Here is a 13,854-nt window from a genome sequence, read left to right on the forward strand (position 1 = left end):
CCGAAGGCAGACGCTTAACGACTGAGCCACCCAGGCGCCTGGAAAGTAAATATTCTTTATCTATGTCTGTATGTTTGGCAAAGGACTTCTATCTAGAATATGTACATAACACCTACAGCTCAGTAGTAAGAAGACCCAATTAAAATGCAATTTTAAAAAATGGGCAAAAGATATGAACATATGTTAAAATCATTATTCATCAGCAAAATGTAAATTAAAATATTGAGATGTCACAACATGCCCACTAGAATGGCTAAAATCAAAAAGACTGGTCACATCTTATGTGGTAAGGATAGTGGAGTAAGCAAAATACATTGCTGGTGGGAGTGTAAAGTGTAGTGATGCAACCACTTTGAAAATTATTCTGGAATTTTCTCATGAAGTTAACATGCATCTACCAAATGACCCAGCAATTCCACTTGTAAATATTTACCCAAGAAAATGAAAACACATATCCATAGAAAGATTTATACACTAATGTCCATGGCAGCTTTATTTCAAAACTGGAAACAACCCAGATATCAAGAGGTAATGGATAAACAAATTGATATCCATATAATAGAATACAATTCAGCAATAAAAAGGAATGAACTCTACCAAACATTTAAGGAAGATTTAATACTAATTCTTCACAAACTCTTTCGAAAATTAGGAGAAAACACTTCTCAACTCATTCTGTGAGGTCATTGTTACTCTGACACTAGAAACCAGACAGACATCACAAGAAAACTACAAATATCTCTCATGAATACAGATGCAAAATTCCTCAACAAAATACTACCAAACTGAATCCAGCAACATATAAAAAGGATTATTCACTCTGACCAAGTGAGAAGGTAAGATTCGTTTAACATCTGAAAATCAGTTAATGTAACATACCTTATCGATAAGAGACATAAACCACATGATCATCTCACAGAGTCAGAAAAAGCATTTGACAAAGTCCAACACTGTTTCTTGATTTAAAAAACTAAAAAAAGAATAGAAGGGAACTTCCTCAACTTGATAAAAGGTATCTATGAAAACCCACAGCTAACATCACACTTAATGGTGAAAGACTGAAAGCTTTTCCTATACAAGGATGTCTTACTCTCACCACTTCTGCTTAACATTGTGCTGGAAGTTCTAGCTAAGGCAATTAGGCAAGAAAAAGCAATAAAAGAGACGCAAGGAAAGGAAGAAGTAAAATAAGCTTTATTTTCATGTAACATGATCTCCTATGTAGAAAATCCTAAGGAATCCACTAAAAAACCTAATAATAATAATAAATAATAATAAAATAGACCTAATAAACAAGTTTAGCAAGATTTCAGGATAAAGATCGATATACAAAAACCAATTCTATTCCACAGATTGGCAATGAACAATCTAAAAAGGAAATTAGGGGTGCCTGGGTGGCTCAGTTGGTTAAGTGTCTGCCTTCAGATCAGGTCATGATCCCAGGGTTCTGGGATCAAGCCCCACATTGGGCTCCCGGCTCAGCAGGGAATCTGCTTCTCCCTCTGCCCCTCCACCATGCTTATGCTCTTGCTCTCTCTCTCTCAAATAAATAAAATCTTTAAAAAAAAAAAGAAATAGAAAATTTCATTTGGAATAGTATCACAAAGAACAGGAATAAATTTAACAAAAGACACGCAAAACTTATATTCTGAAACCCACAAGATATTGTTGAAAGAAAGAAGACCTAAATAAATAGATGTTCCATGTTCATGAATCAAAAAACTTAATATTGTTAAGATGGCAATACTCCCTACATTGATCTACAGATTTAATGCAATCTCTATCAAAATCCAAGCTGGCGGGGCGCCTGGGTGGCTCAGTCAGTCAAGCATCTGCCTTCAGCTCAGGTCATGATCCCGGGGTGCTGGGATTGAGCCCCATGTTGGGCTCCCTGCTTGGTGGGGAGTCTGCTTCTCCCTCTCCTTCTGCTGCTCCCCCTGCTTGTGTGCTCTCTTTAAAAAAAAAGTCTTTAAAAAAATTTATTAAAAAAAAAATATCCAAGCTGGCTTTTTTTTTTTTTTTTTTTAACTACAAGGAGGGGCACCTGAGTGACTCAGTTGGTTGAGTGTCCAGCTCTTGATTTCAGCTCAGGTCATGATCTCAGGGTTGTGGGATCCAGCCCTGTGTTGAGCTCCATGCTCACCAAGGAGTCTGCTTGAGATTCTTTCTCTCCCTCTCCCTCTGCCCCTCCCCCACCCCCACGTGCATGTGCTGTCTCTCTCTCTCTCTCAAATAAATAAATCTTTTAAAAAAACTTACTACAAAGATAGAGTAATCAGGACAGTCTGATACTGGCATAAGGACAGACATATAGATCAGTGGAACAGAATTGATAGTCCAGAACTAAACCCTTATATTTATGGTCAATTGATGTTTGCAAGGGTGCCAAGACAATTCATGGGAAAAGAATAATCTTTTCCACAAATGGTGTTGGAACAGCTAGATATCCACATGCAAAGGAATGAAGGTAGGCCTCTTTCTTACATTGCACATAAAAATTAACTCAACAGGGGCTAGAGGTAGGGGGAAAGGGGAATTCTTTAGTGAGTATAGAGTTTCAGTTTCACAAGATGAAAAGTTCTGGAGATTGGTTGCACAACATGAATGTACTTAACACTACGGAACGGTACACTTTAAAATGGTTAGGATGGTACATTTTATGTTACAGATATTTTACCACAATCAAAAAAAATTTTTTTTAATAAAAATGTTTAACTCAAAATGGACCATAGACCTAAATGTAATAACTAAAGCTATAAAACTCTTTAAAAGAAGACAGGGGTAAATCTCTGTGATTGTGGATTAGACCAGGCCTTCTTAAACACCAAAAGCATAAGTGACAAAAGGAAAGGTAGGTAAATTGGACTTTAAAGGACACCCTCAGGAAATGAAAAGACCTCCTACCAAATGGGAGAAAATATTTGCAAATCGTTTATGTGATTGATAAGGGAATCGTATCCAGACAACATAAAGAACTTTTACAACTCAACAGTAAAAAGACAATAATCCAACTGAAAAACAGGCGGAGGATCGGAACAGACATTTCTCCAGAGAAAATGTACAAATGTCCAAAAAAACATATGAAAAAATATTCAGCATCATTAGTCATTAGAGAAATTCAAATGAAAATTACAATGAGAAACCACTTTATGCCCACTGGAATGGCTATAATAAAAAAGATCGGCAATACCATGTGTCAGCGAGGACATGGATAAATTGGAACCCTCATACCTTGCTGGTGGGAATGTAAAACGGCGCAACCATTTTGGAAGCCTGTTTGGCAGTTTACAGTTACCATATGATCCAGAAATTCTACTCCTAGGTATATACCCCAAGGAAATAAAGCATACATCCACATAAAAACGTGTACACAAATTTTAATAGCAGCATTATTCATAACAGCCAAAAAGTAGAAACAACTCAAGTATCCGTCAACTGATGAACAGTTAAATAAAAGTGGTATATCTGTACAATGGAATATTATTCAGCAATAAAAAGGACAAAGTATTGATATATGCTATGACATGGATGAACTCAATAAACATTATACTAAGGGATAGAAGCCAGACACACAAGACTAAGTAGAATGTAACAACGAGATGCAGAATAGACTATAAAGTTTAGCATATATTAGTACTTCCTGGATGCATGAATGAATTAATAATTAAGTAAAATACCCATGCCAATTGGATTTAGAAGGTGAAAGAGACATGAAACTACGGTAAAGCTGAGTTTTCTAAGCTGGGTGAGTGAGGGGCAGGTGGGAACATTAAAGAGACCGGGAGAGGCAGGGTAGGATCTGAAACTCAGGTCCCAGAGGAGAGCACAGATGTGAGAGTCCTTGACTTGGAGGTGACAGGTTGGGGGAGGTGAGTAATGGTTAATTTCACAAGGGAAGAAGTTCAGAAATAAGAGCAGGGTGGGGACAGCTAAGCCCTTTGCCCTTGTTTCTGGAAGAGGGTGTCTGAGACCCTGGGCATTCAAGTGGCATGAGGGGTATGTGGTGCTGGGGAAAGAATCGAAGACTTGAGTCAGAGGACCCAGGTTCTTTGCTTTAGCTCCATCTTGCTGTGTGACCTCGGGCAGCTGATCTTCCTGTCTGGGGCTCTTTATTCACCTGTAATCAGGGATAATAATCCCAGCCCTCTTTCCCAAAACTGTTGCATGGGCCAAAAGGGAGAATGCATAAGAAAGTGCTTTGTAAACCGTAAAAGACTCATCAAATATAACGGGTTATTATTATTGCAGTGGGAGATGCAGAAGGCCAATAAAATGGATTTGGTTGCAGTAAGTACAGGGGTTACTTTCTGTTTCTTAAAAAAAGAAACACCAGCAGCAGCAAGTACTGCCAGGTGCACAACGTAGTTTTTCCAACTTTGAGAAGCAAATAACAGAGAGGGGCCAACTGGCTCATCCCAGGAGGCCTGTCTTCACCAATTGAATCAGAAATCACGGCTCAGGGAATAGTTGCAGGCAAGGGCCCAGGACAGCAGGCCCTGTCCTGGGGGCGGTACCCAGGGGGTGTGGGGCCAGCAAAGGTTGTCCACATGGCCCGAGACCTGGTCCCTGGGCCCCAGCAGCTTGGAGCTTCCTTCAGTCCCCGCCCAACCAGATGTACTCCTTAGTGTCCCAGGTGGCCCATGAAGGGTGCTGCCAGCCCCCAGGCCACATTCAGAAGCATCACCTCAGGGTTAGGCAGAGAAGTGACCATGGCTTCACCACAAAATAGGCCAGGCTGAGTTTCTATGGCTCCCCAGGTGGCCAGCCTCATTAGAGCTCAGGGCCGCACTGGGCCTGCCAGAACTGCGGGCCAAGTCCAGCGCAGGAGGCGTGGAGAGGCTGCTTCCAGTTCTTTTCAGGCCCAGAGACACGTTCCCCCAATGCCTGGCTAGAGGTGAGCCCCCGAGGTTTGTGTGCCAGCCTAGAGACAGTCCTCTCAAATAGTACCTTTAAGGCAGCCACGCTTTTCTCAGATTTTCTTGGCCAAGGCTAGAGAAGACATTAATGACCATCTAGTCCAGCCTGCCTGCCCCCGTTTTCAGTTGAAGAACCTGAGGCCCAGAGAGGCAGGAACTTGCTGAAAGGTCAGATCAGGGGAGCTTCTCTGAGGCCGAACAACAGTGCTGAGAACAGAAATCGAGTCTCTGGCCTCTCAGCTGTCTTCCTCCCCACCTCCTCTCCTTCTTTTCCCATTACTCGTATTTTCCAGTCTCTTCTCCTTGAGACCACTGCCCTCTCACCTCTCTGAACTTCCTGGCCAGCCCTGCCGGCCTGAGTTCTCCACCTGAGGCTAAGATTCTGCTTCCCCGCCTCTGCTCTGCACTGGCCAGCTCGAAGAGCTCACCGGCTGCTCAGAGATGCTCCCTGGGCAGTGGAGCTGGGGCATGAGGGCCGGGGGAGGAGGCAAGGTAAGGTCAGGAGCTGCAAAAGCAGGTCCAGTTCAGCTACTAATGGTTATGTGCGGGCACTGAGACCCTGTTTTGGAGCTTCTCGTATCCCTCCTTTGGCTACCTTTGTTCTTCCCCTCAGCAAACACTCTTTAGTCCCTGAAACCTCGCTGAGGACTTGAACTCAGGGCCTTGCTTGTGCAAGGCATCAGGGCACAGATACTACTTACCAACTCGGCCCTGCACTCAGGTGCTCCCAGTCTGGTGGAGGTTGCACCAGAATGGGCATTTGCCCCCAGGGTGATCAGCATAGGATATGAGGGCAGCACGGAGGACTCTAGAAGCCCAGGAGATGCCCCCTCTACCCCAAGCCTGGGCAGTCAGAGAAGGCCTCGAGCTCCAGTGCAGCTCAAGGAGACATTTTCTAGGCAAGAAGGTGGGGAAAGGCATTCCGGGAAGCCCACACTAAGATGGGAGGATAAGCGGCATGACAGGATCAGGGAATGGTGCTGGTTTCATGTGGCTTAAAACCTAGGCTGGGCAGGGGTGAGTGTGGGTGAGGCTGGGGATTGGCAGGGGCCATATGTGAAGGGTGCTGAAGGCAGGTCCAATGTGTATTTTCCAACACCACCAAGCCATTAAGTCAGTTCTGATGCTGCCTACCTGGAGATAGTATCAGATGCCATGGGTTAGAGGGCCATCCTACAAGCCGGCCCCCACCTGTGCTTCTGACCAATTGGTTATAAATTGGAGGTTCCCACAACTTCTTCCTCGGGTTCAATTATTTGGTAGAGCAGCTCACAGAACTCAGAGGAGCATTTACTTCTGTTTACCAGTTTAGTATAAAGGATAGTATAAAGAATATAGACGAATAGCTGGATAAAGAGGTACAAAAGGCAGTATCAGGTCCATCCTTCCCTTTTCCCTTTAGTCCTGGGTGTCCTGGAGAGGCACTGGGGCAGACCCAGCGAGCCCACATTCTTTGTGGAGTGCGGGGCCTGGTATTTCTTTTCCTTACTGAACCTTAGCATGTCATCCTTGGGCAGGGGCCATGCTAATCTCTGTATTGTTCCAACCTTAGTATATGTGCTGCCGAAGTGATCACTCCTGACTGAACCTTAGGCTTCCCCTTCAGCAACAGGGAAGATGAAACCCAATCATCTCTCAGGGGCTTTCACCCCTAGATGAATCAGGATCAACTATGGAACTTTGTATATGACGAACATGTGGGCCCCATCCCAAGCTTATTAAATCATCCTTTCATTCCACAAATATTTTTGCGTATATGCCACGCGCTGGACACAGTTCTAGGCAGTCGGCATACAGCAAGGGGCAAAGCCTCTGGCCCGCCTTCATGGCGTTTACACTCAGAGTCTCGGGAGACGGGCCCAGACATCTGTATTTGGAAAAGCTCCACTAGCAATTCCAAAGCCCAGTGTTATGGGCTGAATTGTGTCCCCCTCAAAATTCGTATGTTGAAGTCCTACCCCTCAGTACCTCAGAATGTGATTGTATTTGGAGATAGGTCTTTAAAGAGGTAATTGAGTTCAATGAAATCACAGGGTAGGCCTAATCCAATATGACTGGTGGTCTTCTATGAGGAGATTAGGACACAGACAGAGAGAGGAGAGACTGTGAGAAGCCACAGCGAGAAGGTGGCCACGTACATACAAACCAAAGAGATGCCTCAAAAGAAACCAGCCCAGCCAACACTTTGATCTTGGACTTCTAGCCCCCAGAATTGTGAGAAAAGACATTTCTGTTGTTTGAGCTATTCAGTCTGCCGTACTTAGTAACAGTAGCCCTAGCAAATTAAGATACTCCGCCTTGGCCAGAAGCTACTGCTTAAAGAACTGGACAAGGATGCGGAATGCAAATGAGAAGCACATCTGGGTAGTGTGAGCTAGGTAACCCAAAGCTTAGAGACATCTCTATAGGTTTGGCCCTGATGGAAGCCAGTTAGCTCCCTGTGTTTCACAAAGGCATGGCTCTGCTGGAAATGTGGATGCTACTGAGCAGCCTCCTGCTGGAGCCCTGCCCCAAACCCCAACAGGCCTGGGACAGGCTCCAACTCATCCACAAAGAGCCACATCCACAGTGCCACAAGGAGGCTCCAGTGGGGACAGGCCTTGGGAAGAGCACCAAGGACCCATCCTGCCCAGAGAGACCCAGCGTGGGCAAGGATCTGGCCTGAGGTCACACAGCATGATGGAGATAATCCAAGAGTCTCACCCCCGCTGGTTCCCGCTGCTTTCTCCTTCAGCCCCGGCACCTCGCCCAAGCCTGCTGCCACCCGCTCTGCTTTCCCACCCTTCCTCCCCACCTCTTTGCCTCTGACTAAGGCCCAGAGCATGATTTCAGAATGATGAAACCCAGCTCCTGAGGTCACGCCGGCCTCTTTCAGTGGCTGTAATTTTGCACGGCCCCGTCCCCCACCCCACGCCCGAGTAGGCTGGGGCAGCTCCCAGGCCTTTGGCACATGTCTGGGGGGAATGTGAGGATGAGACAACCAGAAGAGATCACTCAAGCCAGGTCAAGAGGAATTATTTGTTACAGATCGTCTCCTGACCCAGCACCGGTCTGGAGAACACACAGACCGATAATGCAACCTTGTGCTCACGTCACGCCTTCACCCGTCATTCCACTTAATCCTCCCTCATAGCATCCCATTTACACTCAGGCTTTCCAAGTCAACACCACCAAGCTGCTCGTACCTCTGTCCCCCGTGCCGTGCTGACTCACATCTCTGGGGGCTTGCTTCTCTGCTGTTTTCTCTGTCCAGATTTTTCTTTTTCCTTTTTCCCTGTCCTTGTCTGCTTTGCCTGGTTTCTCCTCCTCGTCCTTTAAGACCCAGCTCTGGCATCACCTTTTCTAGGAAGCCTGCCCTGACCGTCCTCCCACCCCCACTCCCAGCAGGTGGGCCTATATATTTCTCAGTGTGCACTCATAATAATCTCTCTTCATCACATTGTTCACAATGTTCACCACATTGTATTTTGATTACCTGCTTACACGTCTGTCTCTTTACCCATCTCAAGAGCAGGGATGGGGTTTGGACTAGGTCTAGTTCATCTTTGTGCTGTAGCCTACAGCATAGAGCTGAGCATAGAATAAGTCACTGAATGTGGGACAACCTCCCCCCCCCAACCAAGACAGATGAGGCAGGGATTGTGATCCCCCGCTTTACAGAGAAAACCGAGGCCCAAGAGGAGTTACCTGACCTGTTCAAGGGCCCAGGGTGAGTTAATACCAGAGCAGGGACTAGAATCCAGCTCTCCTGGTGCTTAGATTACTTCTCTTATGCTCCAAGGACAGCATTCACGGAATAGCCAGCCAAAGGGACCCACTAAGCCACACTAGGTTTATTACTGCTATAACAAATCACCACAAACTTAGTGGCTGAGAACACCACATTTATTGTCTCACAGTTCTGGATGTCAGAAGTTCAAAATGGGTCTCACTGGGCTAAAATCAAGGCATCAGCAGGTCTGTATCCCTTTCTGGAGGCTCTAGAGGAAAATCGAGGCTGCCCGCATTCCTTGGATCCATCTTCAACGCTAGCAATGACTGGTCAAGCCTTTCTTACATTCTGTCACTCTGGCACTCCCTCTTTTCTTTCCCTCTTTAATTTATTAGGATCCTTGAGATTACATTGGGCTCACCCAGATCATCCAGATGACCCATCTCAAGGTCAGTTGATCTACAACCTTAATTCCTTTTGCCCTGTGATCTAACATATCCTCAGGTTCCCAGGGATTTGGAAGTGGCCATCTTTGGGAGGGGGAGCATTATTTTGCCTACCATACTGGTGGGCAAGGAGATAGTGGATCTGTTAAGGGTGGAATGACCGGACTTCCCAGTGTGCCAGGGATTGTTCTGCCTTAAAGCTGTCATCCTGAAATGATTATTGATATTGCCCTTTTCTCTCTCAAAAACATCCTAGTTTATATGGTAACCCTAGGCATAGACTATTGGAACAGGAAGTCTAAGCCTACCGTTTTGCAGATGAGGAAACTAAGGCATCCAGAAAGGGAAGAACTTGCCCACTGTCACATAGCTACTGACAGAGCTGAGACTAGGATCCAGATTTTTTGCCAGGAGGAAAAGGCCAGCTTGGTGCCCCCTTCAAACTGAAATATTTCTTTCATCAAGTCAAGAAGGCTTCCTAGAGGAAGCGGTAGGCAGTCATCAATGATGATGAAAATGAATTTATTAAATACTTCCTATGCTCCAGGCACTGTTAATTAATGCTGAATGCTTTATATGTATTATCTCATTGGGTCCTCACAAAAATCTTGGGTCATTTTACAAATAGGGAAACTAAGATTTAGAGTGGTCCAGTGCCCACACCAGTAAAGTCTCAAACCCTTTTCTTATTATAAACCTAATAATCTTTCCTCTCTACCTAGAGCGTTACTGGGCTCCAGGAACTAAGAGGGCTGAAAGCCGAGCCTTGGAGAGGCATGGACTGAAGGGTGGGGAGGGAGAATGTGGAGGGGTGCTGCTGGCTTATTGAGCCTGTGAACTGATGAGGGAAAGGGTTTGAGGATGAGGTGGCTCAGACAGTTGTGTTTAATTTGCACTGAAGACAAAAACTATGGTCCTAGCAGGAAGAGTTTATTTTAAAGGGTTTAGTTATTTTTTCCATATCTGCTCCATGTAGAACATTTGGAAAATACCAGAAGTGAAAAGAAGATAGTAACAATTGTGATAATCCCATTCTCCCACAGAACCACTGTTGAGACCTCAGCAAGTTCCCCTACGGGGATTTTTTCTTAATAAAACATGTCAGCGTAGGAAACAGTATAGGAATAATGTCAACACCTGTGTACCTGCTCTCCCGCTTAAGAACATGTGGTTCCAGGGCGCCTGGGTGGCTCAGTTGGTTAAGCGACTGCCTTCGGCTCAGGTCATGATCCTGGAGTCCCGGGATCGAGTCCCGCATCGGGCTCCCTGCTCGGCAGGGAGTCTGCTTCTCCCTCTGATCCTCCCCCATCTCATGCTCTCTCTCTCTGTCTCATTCTCTCTCTCAAATAAATAAATAAAATCTTAAAAAAAAAAAAAAAAGAACATGTGGTTCCATATAAAATTGGTGTCTGGTGTAACTTCTCCCCATTGTGTTCCCTCCCTCCCTGACAAGAGGTCCTTCCAGGCTTTCCTCTATGCATATCGCTTTTACTTGGTCGATGTCAGTGTGATTTTACAGTTTTGTACCAGAAGAGTTCAGGAGAGACATCAGGAGGTCCCTAATGCTCCCACACTTGGTGGCTCCCCCATTTTTTCTTATGAACAATAGCAAGCCCTGGCTCCACCTGCACTCCACCCTTGGTGCCTCCTGTCCCGGTGTGCAGCTGGGGACCTGATGCGGCCCCTGTCCCACCTCCTAACCCACCTGTCTGACCAGCGTGTTCTCCATCCTCCCGCTCTGCCTCCACCTCTCCCTTTTCTCCCGCTCAGCCTTCTCCCGTCAGTCTCTTCCCTTGCCATCCCCATCCCCTCGGCCCCGGCATCGAGGCCCTGGCCTTCCCTCCTCTCCATGGTGCTCAGCCAGTCCCAGCAGCCGCCCCGGCAGAAAGAGCAGCGGGTGCCCGAGGTCCTGCTGCCCAAGGGCTGTGAGGCCTGCCCCCCAGCCACCCCCGTCCAAGCCTGGGATTCCTCTGCGGCCGCTAACTCCTTCCTTGTCAGGACCGGAAGCGGAAGCGCGCTTAGAGACTACCCCCCACCCCCACCCCCACTTCGCAGCTGGGGAGACAGGCTGAGAGAAGAGAACCAGTCTGCCTGGCATCACTAGGCAGGGTGGAACCAGAACCCAGGGGTCCCGCCCCTCATTCCGCTGCTCTTGAGACCCTTCCCACGGGCGTAGCACCCACTAGGCTGGACCCCTCCCTGCTTCCAGAGAACTGGTGTGTTGTGTGGGTGACGGGGGTGTCGGTCAGTGCCACTGTCCTGTCCGGAGCGAGGGAGCACCCGTGGCAGGAGCACGAGCAGGGTGGGTGACGGCCCGGCAGCTGCCATTTAGGAGGGGCAGAGCGTGGGAACTGGCGAGGCCTCCGGAGCCCACTCTTTCTCGGGAGGGGTGGGGCGGGGCGGGGCTCCGAGGGACTGCGCTTTGCCCAGGGTAACATTCATAGTCTGTGGCTCTCGGTCAACCGACTGCACCGAATGTCTGTCTGCCCAAGCGGCATGCAGAAGGGGAGAAAGAAACCCGCGGGGCCTGAGGAGATGCCGGCCTCTCTTCCTGTGTCCGAGTGTCCCACCTTTCTTGTTTTCGGAGACCCCTTGCTCCCTTCCCTCCCCTCCTAACTCTCCTCAGCCTCCATTCCCCCCCATCCTTCATGTGCTAGAGTTCCTTGGAAAGAGGAGGGCTCCAGGTGGTGATGGGTATGAACAGGTGTTTCGGGAAGGAGCAGGCCTGCGTGGGGACAGTGGGGCGGGTGACCCTTCTTGTTGATGGTTTTGAGGTCATCCTGCTAAAAGTTTTAAATGCCAGAGGGAAAATTTGATCTTTACCCAAAAGGCTGCTGTTGGATGCACAGAGTCAGGGGACAAGATCGAGGCCTGGCTCCATCATTTACTAGTTGTGTGATCTTGGGCAAGTCACTAAACTTCTCTAAGCCTCCATATCCTCATCTGTAAAATTGGATGGCGATAACATTTCATGTGCAGATTAAATAAGACAATGCAGGGCAAGGACCCAGCACAGCGTTTGGCACACACATTTAACCACGGTAAATGGCAGCTGTGTGACTCCTGCAGACATCCTGGGCTCACACGGGGCCCCTGTTGCTAAGACCCAATCTCTTAGACCCGGGGCTTGACCCCATGGAGGGTCAAAGGTGAGGGGGATTCGTTCTCTGTACCCTGTCAAACATAGAGCACCCAGTCTTTCTGAGGAGCTAGCTGCATACACACCCAGGAGCTGCAGTTCTTACTAGCGAGGGGTCACATGTGCCGGGGTAGGGGTGGGTATACTGGGAGGGAGCACCAGGAGATGTGGGGTTGACATGCAGTTCTGGCCAGACCACGTGTTTCTCAGTAAAAGCTCAAAGTTCTGCTGTGGATGCCAGTACCCAGCACCGGGCCAGGCCAGAGCAGGCTTCATGGGGTGACGATGGGCAACACCTCCCGCTGCACGCAGACCCCTCTAAAACATCATCCACAGGCAGCCAGGGAAACTGCAAGGACCACGGTGTGGATGCTTCACTTCCATTAATGATATGGTATTGGACCAGCCTCCCCAGCAGCCGCCCTGAATCTCAGGTTCCCCTTTTGTGGATGGTGGTTAATATCACCCACCTGACCGGGTCATCTGTTCAATGAGACATCATGTACAGAGCACACTGCTCAATGCGGGCAGAGGGTGCTCCCCAAAATTGTGGTGATTAGGGTTTGTGTGAACCTCACCTTCCAGAAAGACTGTGAGCCCTCAGAGGGCTTTGTTTGTTTGTTTGTTTTTGCCTCTCAAGACCCAAATTGTGCCAGGCTCCCAACTGGGGCTTTATCTGTATCCATTGACCAAATGACTGGATCATCTGCTAACCTGAGTGAGGGAAGAAGGCGAGGATTTGCCATTTGGTGTTTTCATGTGGGTGAGGTCATAAATGATGAATCACGTGTAATTGGATGCTGAGTCTCGGTGTGGTTTCCAATTTGTGATCTCATTTTATTCACACAACCCCTGCCCCCTGCCAACTTCGTGTCTTGTGGGAGGATTTGGAGAAACTGGAATTGGTCTCCCCAATTTCCAGATGGGAAAATTGAGTTTGGGAGAGGCCAAGTGACTTATCTGGGTCACCTGGCAATCGATGGCATGGTTGGGACTTCGCCCTTCCAGCCTAAGGGTTTTTGCAGGAGTCCAGCGGTAAGTCTGGGCTGCTCGGATTGCAAGGAATAGAGACCCATTGAGGTACTGTGGGGAGATGGGGGATGGCAAGAGGACTTCTCAGGCGACACAGCCTTTTTGATATCAGGGTCTAACCTGCAGTTCTGCTGGCCTGGCAGCCCCAGCTCCCAACTTAGGCCCTCCTGGTCCCATGACTCAGCCTCCCACTCGTCTGTACTCTTTTCTGCCCACCCTCTAGGCCTCCCATGTAAGCCCCCTAAGAAACAGAATCTATTACCGAGATAAGCATTTTGGTTGCAAGGACCACAGGCTCTCTCAGGCCATTTTAGGATTCCTTCTCTGGGGGTGTGGGGGTGGGTCGGCGGTGGGAGAGGCGGGGAACTACATGGCCTGGAACTGGGGAGGGCTCAGACACCAACGCAGCTCCAACACTCCATCCTCCTCCACTCTCATCCACCCATTGCCATGGCAGGTCCCAGGCCAGACCCCTGGAGGGAGCATTCAGACAGACTGAGCTATTCACCACCGGTGAGCTGATCACCTCACTAGACAGACTCTTCCCAGAGACCACCTTGGGGCTCCAGGGAAGCTGTGAGCTGGTGCTCTCCCTACCTCTCGTCTCAT

General features: G+C 47.9%; 1 protein-coding gene and 1 non-coding gene across 5 annotated transcripts in view; one reads left to right on the forward strand and one right to left on the reverse strand.

The window, feature by feature from the left end:
- The window catches only part of POLD3 (DNA polymerase delta 3, accessory subunit), a 114,203-nt gene that overhangs the window by 68,582 nt on the left and 31,767 nt on the right, over positions 1 to 13,854 (forward strand). The window lies entirely within an intron of this gene.
- LOC115936678 (U6 spliceosomal RNA) lies at positions 6,388 to 6,492 on the reverse strand. The gene has a single exon (XR_004072085.2). It is a non-coding gene; the product is annotated as a U6 spliceosomal RNA (small nuclear RNA).

The sequence above is a fragment of the Leptonychotes weddellii genome, chromosome 11, assembly GCF_054177405.1.
Source record: "Leptonychotes weddellii isolate Sample4059 chromosome 11, ASM5417740v2, whole genome shotgun sequence".
Taxonomy (NCBI): Eukaryota; Metazoa; Chordata; class Mammalia; order Carnivora; family Phocidae; genus Leptonychotes; species Leptonychotes weddellii.